This window comes from Pleurodeles waltl, chromosome 4_1 (genome assembly GCF_031143425.1).
Source record: "Pleurodeles waltl isolate 20211129_DDA chromosome 4_1, aPleWal1.hap1.20221129, whole genome shotgun sequence".
Taxonomy (NCBI): Eukaryota; Metazoa; Chordata; class Amphibia; order Caudata; family Salamandridae; genus Pleurodeles; species Pleurodeles waltl.
The window spans coordinates 684,776,409-684,789,149 of record NC_090442.1 but is presented as its reverse complement, the minus strand read 5'-3'; positions in this window follow the sequence as shown (position 1 = coordinate 684,789,149).

Genomic DNA, 12,741 nt, shown 5'->3' with positions numbered 1-12,741 from the left:
TATTGGTGATGGAGTCAGTGGAGCCTAGAGTGCTCCAGGACAAGTGGACTGGGCCATGTGAGGTGGTGGAGCTCAAGAGTGAAGTCATCTACCTGGTGGACTTGCGAACTCCCATGAACCCATTAAGAGTCCTGCATGTGAACCGTCTCAAACCCCACTTTGAGCGGACTGAATTGTCCATGCTCCTAGCAACAGATCATGGGGAGGAGGAAAGGAATGAGCCTCTTCCTGACCTCCTGTCTGCAGGAGAGAAAGATGGGCCTGTGGAGGGAGTGGACCTCTCCCCCTCCCTTACCGCAGAGCAGCAGAATGACTGTCACCTGGTGATGGGACAGTTCGCCTCCCTGTTCTCCCTAATCCCAGGGGCCACACACTTGTGTACACATGATGTGGACACTGGGAACAGTCCACCCACTAAACAGAAGGTTTACAGGGTGACTGATAAGGTCAGGGCCAGCATCAATGATGAGGTGTCTAAAATGTTAGCCCTTGTGGTGATTGAGTTTTCTAGCAGTCCTTGGGCCAGCCCTGTGGTCTTGGTCCCAAAGTCTGCTGCTCCTGGTGCAACCCCAGAACTCTGGTTCTCTGGACTACCGGGGACTCAATGCGGTCACTCAAACTGACACGCACCCCATCCCCTGAGCTGACGGGAGCTGATAAAATACCTCAGCACATTTGATTTGATATCCAGGTATTGGCAGATTGCCTTAACTGAGGGGTAAAGGAGAGGTCAGCATTTTCCACCCCAGATGGGCACTTCCAGTTTTAAGTGATGCCATTTGGGATGAAGAATGCCCCTGCCACATTCTAGAGGTGGTCAACCAGGAGTTGACTGGGTTGGATGACTTCAGCGCAGCATACCTAGATGAAATTGCAGAGTTCAGTTCCACTTGGGAGGAACACTTGCAGCACCTCTGCAGAGTGTTAGAGGCCTTTCAAAAGGCAAGCAAGTGTCAAATAGGGCAGGGTTCAGTGGTGTATTTGGGACACCATGTAGGGAGTGGCCAGGTGGCGCCCCTACAGCCAAAAATTGACACAATTCATGCTTGGGAGCCCCCCAAGACCCAGCCTGAGGTGAGGGCCTTTTTAGGCCTCACTGGCTATTACTGGAGGTTTGTCAAGGGATATGGCATAATTGTTGCTCCCTTGAATGAGTTGACTTCCAAGAAGCAACCAAAGAAGTTGATCTGAACAGGGGCCTGATGGACCGCTTTTGATGCCCTGAAGGCTGTCATGTGCACAGCACTTGGGCTGGAGGCACCTGACTATTCGAAGGAATTTGTTGTGCAAACAGATGCCTCAGAGCATGGTATTGGAGCAGTACTCTCACAGCTTAACAAAGATGGCCTAGATCAACCTGTAGCCTTCATTAGCAGGAGGTTACTTCCCAGGGAGCGTAGGTGGAGTGCAATAAAGCGTTTAGCTTTTGCAGTGGTTTGGGTGCTGAAGAAGCTAAACCCCTACTTGTTTGGGACTCCCTTCCGGGTTCAGACCAGCCACAGGCCCTTCAGATGGTTAATGCAGATGAGGGGTGAGAATCCAAAATTGTTGAGATGGTCCATTTCCCCACAGGGGATGGAATTTACAGTGAAGCACCGCCCTGATACAGAACATGCCAATGCTTATCGTCTGTCCAGATTTCTCTGCCTTAGTGATGAGAACTCCCATGAGGTTGGGTATTTCCTCCCCACTTTTAGCTGGTGGGAATACGTGTTAGACTTGGCATCCTTGGTGTGGTCTCCTTTAACCTTTGCATCTGTTTCCAAGGTTGTTGATGTGTGATGGACTCTGTTTTTGCAGTTTTTGTCACTCTGGGTACTTTACCACTGGTATCTAGTGCTAAAGTGCAAGTGCTCCTATGTAAAATGTATGTGTAAATTGGCCTTAGTAAGTCCCTAGTAAAGTGCACTAGAGGTGCCCATGGCCTGTAAATCAAATGCTACTAGTGAGTCTGCAGCACTAGTTGTGACCCCCACATTAGTAGCCCTGTAAACATGGCTCAGACCTGCTACTGCTATGTCTGTGTGTGCAGTTTTAAACTGCTAATTTGACTTGGCAAGTGTACCCACTTGCCAGGCCTAAACTTCCCCTTTTCTTACATGTAAGGCATCCGTAAGGTACGCCCTAGGTAGGCCCATGGGCAGGGTGCAGTGTATGTAAAAGGTGGGACATGTACTTATGTGTTTTACATGTCCCAACAGTGAAATACTGCTAAATTCGGTTTTCACTGTTGCAAGGCCTATCTCTCTCATAGGTTAACATGGGGCTGCCTTTAAATATTATTAAAGTGCAGATTCCCTTTGGGAACTGATAGTAATAAGGAGGCTGGGGTCTCTGAGCTCACAATTTAAAAATACATCTTTTAGTGAAGTTGGTTTTTGTATTGTGTGTTTGAAAATGCCACTTTAAGAAAGTAGGCATTTTCTTGCATAAACCATTCTTTGACTCTGCCTGTTTGTGGGGTCCCTGTCTGGGACAGTTTGACAGTTGGTCTGTTTGCACCTCTCTCTAGACAGTGACACAAAGGGAGCTGGAGTGTAGCCTGCATATCCTGATGAGCCATCTCTGCTGGGAGAAAGGGGAAGAGTGGTCACTCACACCTGAAAGGGCTGTGCCTGCCATCACATGATGCAGTCTCCAGCCCCCTGGTGTATGTCTGGGGCCTGACCTGGGCAAGGCAGGATCTCACAAACAAGAGAGACTTTCCTTTGCAGTAGGCCTGCTTCAAAGGCAGAAACTTGGTATAAGAAGAGCACCCAAAACCCCTGAAAATGAGATCACTTCTGGAATCAAGAGGAACCTCTGCTAAGGAGAAGAGCTGAAGAGCTGAGGAATAGTGCTGCCCCTGTCTGTGATTGTGCTTTGTTGGGCTATCCTGCAGTTGCTGCTTCTGCCTGTGAAAGGGGACAAAGACTGGACTTTGTGGTATATTCCTGTTTTAAAAAAATCTCCAAGGACTTGGACTGAGCTTGCCCCCTGTTCCAAAATCCTAGGGCCATCAAAACTTCCCCTACCAGCACCTGGACTCTCTCCTGAGACTCCTGCCCTGACAAGTGGTGCCCTATCCAGTCCCTGGGCCCTTGAAAGGAGAAACCGGTGAAAATCCAAGAAAACTGACTTCAGACGACTCCGGACCGACACCACTGCTGAATCCCGTGACACTGTCTGCAACCGACTCTGTGGTCCTTGCTGGAGTGCTATGACCCTCGCATGCTGGACACCGCTGCAGCCCCACCAAAGTCACACCACATCGTGACTGCCGGATATCGACTCTGCCCAAAGTGCATGGATTCAACGCTTCGCACCGATGCCGCCTCATCCCCACCACTCCGCAGCCTCACCTCCACCGCTCCGCAGCAAGGACCAGACCCCTCTTCATTACGCTTCGGCTCCTTCTCCCCACAGCACCGGAGTGACGCCACGATCCCCAGCTTCACGCTCCGAAATTTTAACTTGAGATGAACCGTTCAGGTCATTTTTTTTAACATGTGAGGCACATAATGATTATTTTTTTACCTGAGCGGATCATCTGGGTAATTGTTTTAGCATAAAACTACACTCTGAGTGGCAGTGTTTTGAATGTGAGCAGCAGTTCCTTTAAGTTGGAGAACCAACAAACATTTCAGGTTCATTTCTACCTGAGCGGACTGATCTGGTAATTTTTTTATTCAAAACAAATTCGAAAGTGAGTGGCTGTGTTTTGCATGTAAGCAAAAAGAAATGAAGTTGAAAATAAGTACTTGAGTTGAATTTTCACCAGATTGGATCATTCAGGTAATTTTTGGAGGGCGAGATGCACGTCATGTAATTATGCCTAACGTCACATAATTTTGCATAACTAGACTGCAGCAAATTACACATGTTTCATAATCCCCTAAAAAGACAGAGTGCAGTTATCGCGGACACGGTATGTTGGCGCCCGTCGGCATGGCGGTCTGCGGGATTTACTGCCAGGGTTGTAATGAGGGCCTATTACTTAAGAACGTTTAGTGGGCAAAGTAAAGCAGTCATATTTTAAATCTATCAATAGGGAGAAAACATTTGGGAATATCCCACGATTTAAACTTTCATTCTCATTGAGATTCCTTGCACTGCAGACCTAATCGCTTCTAATAAGGTTGTATGAGAAGATTTCTTTGCATTCAACTCCAGTAATGTCCTCACAATCCCTCAGTGTCTTCTCTATTAAAATCATGATGTCAGGCATAAATGCTGCACAATGAGAATTTGGGTTGTAAATAGGTAAGCCCACAAGCGTTACTGAATAGCTCATGTGGCGACTCCAAACAGGGGTGTTCCCCCGAACAGCCCCTGACTCTTTTGACTTGTCGATATTATTAGTTCACTCCAGGTCAAACGTAAAAAAGAGGAGTAAACAGAGACATTTATCAGAAATATCAGCAGTGCAGCAAGATAGGTTAACCAACTCTAAGGTGTCATCACCAGTAGTGCCCCCAAATAGACTGGTATCAGATATTTGGTCTTATAATTTAGTTGATTAATGTAGGAAATTGCTCTTTCTGCAGGTTCATCCCCAGACTTTTTGCCTTCCTCTTTACAACTGTGAACTTTAGCTCTGCTAAAGTGTGCCAAATTTTACAACACTAAGCCATAGCTTGCCAAGAGTCAGCTCTGAGTTTGGAAGCTTATCTTTGCACCTTTGATAACAATGTTCAAAAGCAAAGTGCCACCAATGGCCCCCTATGGTGCAGAAGTGTTGTCTTATTGCAGAAGAGATAGGTGGGAGCCCTTTGAGAGCCACTGTTAGAAATGCACACAACATTTCACCAAACGCAATCGGCCAAGCTGTCAGGTGTGAGGTGGATCAAGCCTTCTGGCAAGCAATAACAGGTAATAAATGTTCAACATTCATGCATTGTTAATTATCTGTGTTAGACCTGTCAGCAGTAGGGTGTTTTTTTCTCCAACATTTTGCCTTCCTCCTCCCCCCTTCTACTGAGTTTGTTTTTGTTGGCTTTATGATTCCGTGAAATGTACCACTTCTAACCAGTTCTAAAGTGCGTGCGCTCTCTCCTTAAACCATGATTAGATTGGCTTATACCCAGTTGGCATATTTAATTTACATATAAGTCCCTAGTAAAGGGTGCTATATGTGCCCAAGGCCCTTAAGTAGCCCTTTAATCATGTCTCAGACTTGTCATTGCAGAGCCTGTGTGTGCAGTTTAACCTGCCATGTTGACTGGCAAAATAAAACTTTTGCCAGGTACAAACCTTCCTTTTTATTACATATGTCAGCCCTACGGTAGGCCCTGAACAGCCCAAGGGCAGGGTGCAGTGTATTTAAAAATTTGGATATGCACTTTTGAATTTTACATGTCCTGGTAGGGAAAAATTCTTACATTTGTTTTTCACTACTGGAACGCCTATTTCTCCCATAGCATAACATTGGAGTTGCCTTGTTTCATCTTGTAAGTGTAATTTCCAATTGGGAGGAGATTACCCCTTCAAGTTTAGCAGCTCTGGATTCCTAATTTAAAATCCTAATTTATGGTGAAGTCAGATTTTAAATCACAATTCTGAACATGCCATTTTTAGAAAGTTGGCATTTTCATGCCTTAGCCATTTGGTGCCTGAAGCCTGCTTGGGTCGTATAATTGAATGTAGCATATTCCTCCTAGACAGCCACATACAGGTAGAGCTTAGGTGTGACTTATTGGGTCATTACTGTCAGGATGGGAAGGAAGAGCTGGGGTCAGCCTCACATACACCTGAATAGTCTGTGTCCTGTCTCCACACAAAGGGCTTCATAGCCCCTGTAATTTGTCTGGAGTCAGGGCAGGGACAGCAGGGCATTTGTGCACTTCAAAAGCATGCGTCTAGAAGTTTCTCTCCACTTTACAGGTACAAATGCGTATAAAAGGAGAACCTCATACTCTGCCACTTCAGTACAGTTCTGGACCTGTGGGTTCTCTGCCGGGAAGAAGGACTGCTGTGCTGCTAAAAGGGACTGCCACTCAGCTGGACTGCTACTTTGAAGGTCCTGCTGACTTGCTGTGCTGACCCGTTGCCTGCTGCCCTTTTACCTAGGAAGAAGAACTGGACCTGCAACTCCATCATAAACCCAGGACCACAGAGTGACTCAAAGGGCTAGTCTGCTGGCCTCCTGATCTGTATATCAAAAAGCAACAATGGTTCTGTAGGACTCTTTTGTAAATGTAAACACAACCTAATCCACTCTCTTAGTATTCAAAATGTTTTGCTCTATTTATTTTCAAATAAATATATATCTATATATATAGCCATATATATATATATATATATATATATATATATATATATATATATATATATATATATCAATGCCATCACTGTAAATACTGTACTTTTTGAACACTGCACTGTCTGCTGATTTTGTTGACATTTATATGTATATTTGAAAATAAATAGAGCAAAAAAATTTGAATACTAAGAGAGTGGGTTGTGTGTACATTTACAAAAGAGTCCTGCTTTTTGATATACGGTAGCCCGGTTGTGGGATTGGGCGTATGGGGTTGGCCCTGTGTAACATTACAGGCCTCCAGATCTGAGCTTCAGGGATATAACAGGCTCCCCACAGCCCCTGGACCAATCTTCAACAAGTTCCTTACACCCCCGCACCCACCCCCAAGTGGTGCCTATCAAGTCCTGGGCCCTTGATATCGATTTCAAACTCTAAAATTCTATCTTTTGAGCTCTTTGCGACCATGAACAGACTTATTTACACTGGAAATCATTGTGAGCCCCCGCAAGTCTGTCTATTCGCACAGCAAGCATAGTCTGCATGGGTGGAACTACAACACGAGGATCAAGCCTACCCGTTTGTGATGCCTGGCCTGCTTCTCACTCCACACCGACCATCCCAGCAAACTTCATGCAACTGGGACTCTAGGCACAAAACTTGATAAGGTAATACTTCAGCGGGACTAATCAAGGACTGTATCTGACCCACACTCAATCATGGTCAGCTTGCACTTTTCACTTTGACCTAGTCCAGTAGACCTGGTCTAGTGCAACCAGACAGCCGTGGTCAGTGCCTTATGCATTTAAGCACTATATTGCAGTTTATTCTTTAAAAAGTCATCACTTCAGTTTTACTGATTAGATTTTTGTCATTTTGGTTTTTACTTTATTTATTACATTTTGTCTATTTTCATAACCTGGTGTGGGATCTTTTTGGGATCTTTTGTGTGGTGTTTTCAATGTTTTACAGTTTGAAGTGTTGCACAAATACTTTACAATTGCCTCAAAGTGAAGCCTGACTGCTCTGTGCCTATCTACCTGGGGGTTGAGCACACGTTAATTTAGGGTTGCTTGTGCCTTACCCTGACTAAATTTGTGGTTGCTGCTTGACCAGGGCTCACACACCAATGAGCCTAATTTCGAACAATTAGGAATTGCAGTATTAGGAGCATGTTTAATGTGTTTCTTTACAAACTTTCTGATTCGTACCAACAAGGGTGAGAAATAGAAGGCAGATATGACTCCGTGCTCAGCCCCTCAGATCCGTAAGTATACATGAAGTGCACCCTTAAAGAAAAGCTACTTTGCTTCCCACCTTTTTTATTAGTGGATTGAAACAAACTTTTATAGAAATTGACATAGATTAATAAAACCGCTCAAATAACATTATCCGTGGCTAATTCTAGAACATGCAGGCACAGATTTAAGAGGGCCTAGCACCTCCTTGTGCCAAATTAGCATAATTTTTTTTACGGTAATGCGGCCCAATGAGGCCAAAATCCCCACACCAGATTTACAAAAGTGCATTCATTGTGCCACTAGGTAACCCCTTGCGCCACATTATTCCTGTGCCAGGCATAATATGTGCATGGGGGACATTCCCCCATTAGAGGGCCCCAAAAAATGGCACAAAGAAATCTTTTAGATTTCTTGTGTTTGCTGCATTTTTAACGCCTGCACAGAGCAGGCATTAAAGAAGGCACACCATTATTTATAATGGGCCTCAATGTGCTTTGCAGGATTAGCGTCAACATTTTTTATGATAATCCTGCACAGTGCCAAACTAGCACCAAAAATGTTGGCACTCGTTCCTTAATTACCGCCATGATGCGCCATATTTTAACTATGGTGCACACATGGTGGCATTAGGGGGTCAATAAAAGTAGCACTGCGTTGAATGCAGCAACACTTTTCCTAAATCTGCCCCCCTGTGTCAATGGCCTCTGTTTACTGTCTGTCTGACCAGAAGCTCGAACAGGTAACAGGCTTTCAGTGATGATGCATCACTGATGCTCCCCGTCTGGGAAAGCAAATGTGGAAGTAGTGAGTGGTAGATGGTGGGTGGGAGAGGGATTTTTTAACAGATGAATATCTCCCATCTGTCCTGTTCCTCGCCAAAGTTCCCAGTGCTGCAGAACAAATCAAAAGTAAAAAATAATCTGTAAATAAGAACAGTAGAAGAGGTCAAACTTAAAATGACATACTTGGATAAAAAAGGAGATGGAAGCCTTATTTTAGGAGACGGAAAAAGTTTGTGACCAACTTCTCAAACTGGGGATTGGTTCTTTAACACATTTGACTTGCTTTTTTTTAGTAAAATAATAATAGATCATGGCCAAATTGACACATGGAATTTAGAGATTCTAAAAAATTTATTTGAAAAGACCCCCTGCAGATACGAACGTGCCTGAAACACTTAATTCAAGTTCAGGGAAGCTATTATGAATAATATTCTTCTTGTCTTACATTTTAGTTTAATGTAATATAGAAGGCATCATTAAAAGCTTCTGCTCAGCATGCTTCACCCCAGAAAAGTTTATCTGAAGTATTTTTGTATTCACTGATTGTTCTGGTAATAAAGCACGAATCGTCTGTCATTGGTTGCCGTGGCAACACATCCACATCCTTTTTCGAAGGAAACAAAATCTGTGTGCTTGTTTAGTATTTAAGAGTGCTGTACTGGCAGGTACCCAGCGGTATAATACATTCACAGGAGTCCGTTAGTATAATTCTTTATCTGAGTGAATGCAATGGTTTCATGAATAAGTCCTCTAGACATCAATGAAGGAGACATACATTGTCCTAAATGTCTTGTGTTCTGGGGCTTGTTCACAAAAGAAAGCAGACACATTATCATGCAAAAACTATGGAACCAGATTCATTAGGTTAGTGCTCTTCTAATAGTCCTATGGCTTAGTAGTCTCAGTCAAATGGACTGGCCAGTGAATTTATTTTCTTTTTGATGTCAGATCGTTGCTTTTGTGGAGGAGCACAACATAGGTCACTGCAGTACAGGTAGGGCCCCCTTTCAAGCCAAGACTACGAGTAGGTTGAGACAAGGAAGTCTCCGCGGCCCTTTGCCGCATTCTGCAGGTGGGCCCCATCATGTCTGCTTACACCGCTATTTATATCTAAAGGGTACTGCAGCTAAATAATTACCAGCTTTTGTGACACTACCTAAAGTCCCCAACAGTGCAAATTATAGTGGTACATAAATGAAGCAACTTCTTAAGATGGTCCAATAACCTTCAGTCAAAATAAATTATCCTGGGGTTTGGCTAGTTTTATGAATTGCATATTTCAGAAGTGATATCTCAATTGACAATAAGAAACTGTTGAGTGATTGAGTGGTCATAATGCCGAGCGTGTAGACTGCTGACAAAATCTCAAACAAGGCTGCAGGTTCCTAAGAACTATTTTAGGTTCTCTCTATTTCTGCTAATCTCTCATTATTCTGTCTGCACTGATGCAGTATGTGGCCAGGCAGCATGTAAATCCTGCCAAAACAGGTAGAAATGTTAGGAACGAGTGCAGGACTAGATCTATAGATATAGGGGTGTACATGAGAGACATCTTTTCCCAAGAGGGAAAACTCTTCAAACATACCTTGCTGCACTGTTATTCAAGAGGGGTAGACTACAACTTGAGAGTGACTGACCCTGCTTTGCCATGTTGTCACTCCTGCTTCAATCCGTCTATAGATTTTTCTCTTCATCAGCAAGTGGTTGAAGTTTGGCAAAACTGATTTATGGGAGGGGTCTGCATTTGCTGCCACTAAAATACATTGCTCTTATGCCTCAAAAGGGGTGGCATGACTAGGGCTTAGTCAATTATTTTTTTTATTATTTATATGAGTTTTCAGTTAGTTTCATTTTAAATTTCATGTATATTTGAAAACTTTGGGCCTGATTTAGATGTCTGCGGTGTTGCTGCCAAATCAGTGTAGCAGCAGACCTGAGAAGACAGACAAGTTGAATATGTTATGCCCACCGTATTTAGATGTTACAGTCCTGCAGGTGGTGCACTGGTGGCGGGTCGCTAATGGAGGGAGGACATTTCGGGACCCAATGGATGCCAGACAATGGCACTGGCTATAGTATAGAGGCAGGTCACACACACACTGTACCTTTGCCATATGTGTCCCCCTGCACCACACGTGACACAAAACACCACATACACACTATTAGCCATTGCCATTCCACCACAACACAACATGTATATGCCACAAACACACATTGCCATACATCCTTACCACAACATACAAGCACTAGTAATGCTGCACCCACAAACAACTCAACCACTACAGCCAACACAACTACACACTCATCTACACAAACACACTCACACAAAATCACAACTACACACTTCATGACAACAACCACCACCACAGAACAACACTCTCCTGTATGTTACATGGAGCAACACAACAAACTACACAACATACACAACAACGGCAATGCCATATGCCAGTGGCACACATACTGACACAACCACATCTTCCATTACACCTCCCTTCACTGCGACCAGCCAATTACATCTCACACGTGCATACACATACTGACTCACACACACAACTTGAAGCACAACATGCCAGGTCCCCCAGCAATGTGCACACATTGACACAGGTGACAAGTGTGAATGTACCATCATTGTGGTGCCAGCATTCATTTGCCACTGAAGACTGACACCGTAATGGCAGTTGTGTATGTGTGCAATATGTGTTGTGTGCCAGTGTGCCCCCACCTGTGACTGACCCTCCTATCTCTGACATACGGATTCCCCAGTACACCTTAAAAAAATACTGTGACATGTATATGTCTGCAGTGGTCTCGAGATCATGTGCAGTGACACTTCAATGTACACAGCAAATGCAGGCTCACTACCTTTGTTACCAGAGATGGGGAGTTGTGTTTTCTCTGTGGTCCAGTGGCAGCAGTGATGGAGGGTGTGTTCCATTCGTGTCCAGCCAGAAACAGAAATGGAATCAGGAAAAAAGGTGTGTTTTCACTCCTTTCCACTTCCCCTAATCTGCCAAGTCAGACTTGGAGGTCAGACTACCATTTTCTGCTAGGCAGTAAGGCACATCCAAATCTGCATGGTGGTAAATGGGGCTGGAGTGTAGCCACTCTTTCGCCTGGTGCAGTGGTGGCAGATGGGAATCCTTGACAGAGTCAGCAGGACTCAGGCGGCTTATTGTTTATGGGACCACCAACATCTAAATCTGTGTGAGCGGACCACTAGGGTGGTGGAAGGGGCTTTCAGTTGGAAAACCGACGGCAGGACCATTGCCCTCAACATCTAAATCATGTCCCTTATGTGCTAAAGATATTGTTATTAATGACTTGCTTAGCCTAGCTTCTATTAGGGATTATAATTTCACTTAAATTACATTTTTCTTGCATCACAGACAATGAACAATGTGTGAATGTAGAGCATTTTTTCTCTGACATTACAGGCCAAAAGGTGTAACCTATTGCACACCTGACAGCTTGGCCCATTGCCCATTGCACTTGGTGGAACATTTAAAGGGCGCCGACAATCTCTTCTGCAATAAGACATACAAACAACATATCTGCACCATTGAGGGCCTTTGGTGACACTTTGCTTCTTAACCCTGTTATCAAAGGTGCTAAAAATAAGCTTGCAAACTCAAGGATGATTCTTGCTAAACCACAGTGCATTATAAAAAAATGTGTCATCTGGAGGATGCTCTGGCCAGTTTAACATCTTAGAAAAAGTGAAGTGTAAGTATTTAGAAGATCTTACTCATTCTACTGTATCACTGGCAAAGGGCCAAGATTTTTTTGGACTTATCCTCAAAAAGCAGGAACTTTTTGTTCTGTGTTTACAGGTAGGAGATTTATATTACAGTAGTAATGCAATGATGCTGATTTGCGCTGGAGGCCTCTTGAGGTATAGCTTGGGTCATTGGTATAAAGTAGACAGTGAGCACCTTTGATTTTAAGAGAAAATTAGATAAGTGACCAAAGCTTAGAAAGTAAGTGTAGCAACTATAAACCTGACAGTTTCAGAACCAGAACACAGCCTTGTTTGAGGCCACTTTGAAATGCTTTGTTTTGGGAGAGTTGTCTCAAGAGGTCTAACTCACACCTGTGTCAAGTAGGCACAATATTGCATATTTAAGAGCCCCTAGCGACATTCCAAGGCCACATTGGCATTATTTCTTTGGCACTAATGGAACGTTAGAAGGCCAAAAATTCTGCGCCATACTTTTAAAGTGATGCCACTTTATAACCTTTTGTGCTACATTATTCCTGCACCAGGCATAATGTATGCAAAGGGGGCATTCCCCCGTTAGGGGTGCCAAAAAATGGCACAAGGAAATCAAAGAGATTTCCTTACACCATTTCTTTCTGCACTTTTAATGCCTGTTAAGAGCAGGCATTGAAAAGGAGGCTTCCATTGGTTACAATGGGCCTCTGGGTGTTTTGCAGGATTAGCATCAGAATATTTTATGCTAATCCTGCAAAGCGCTGAACT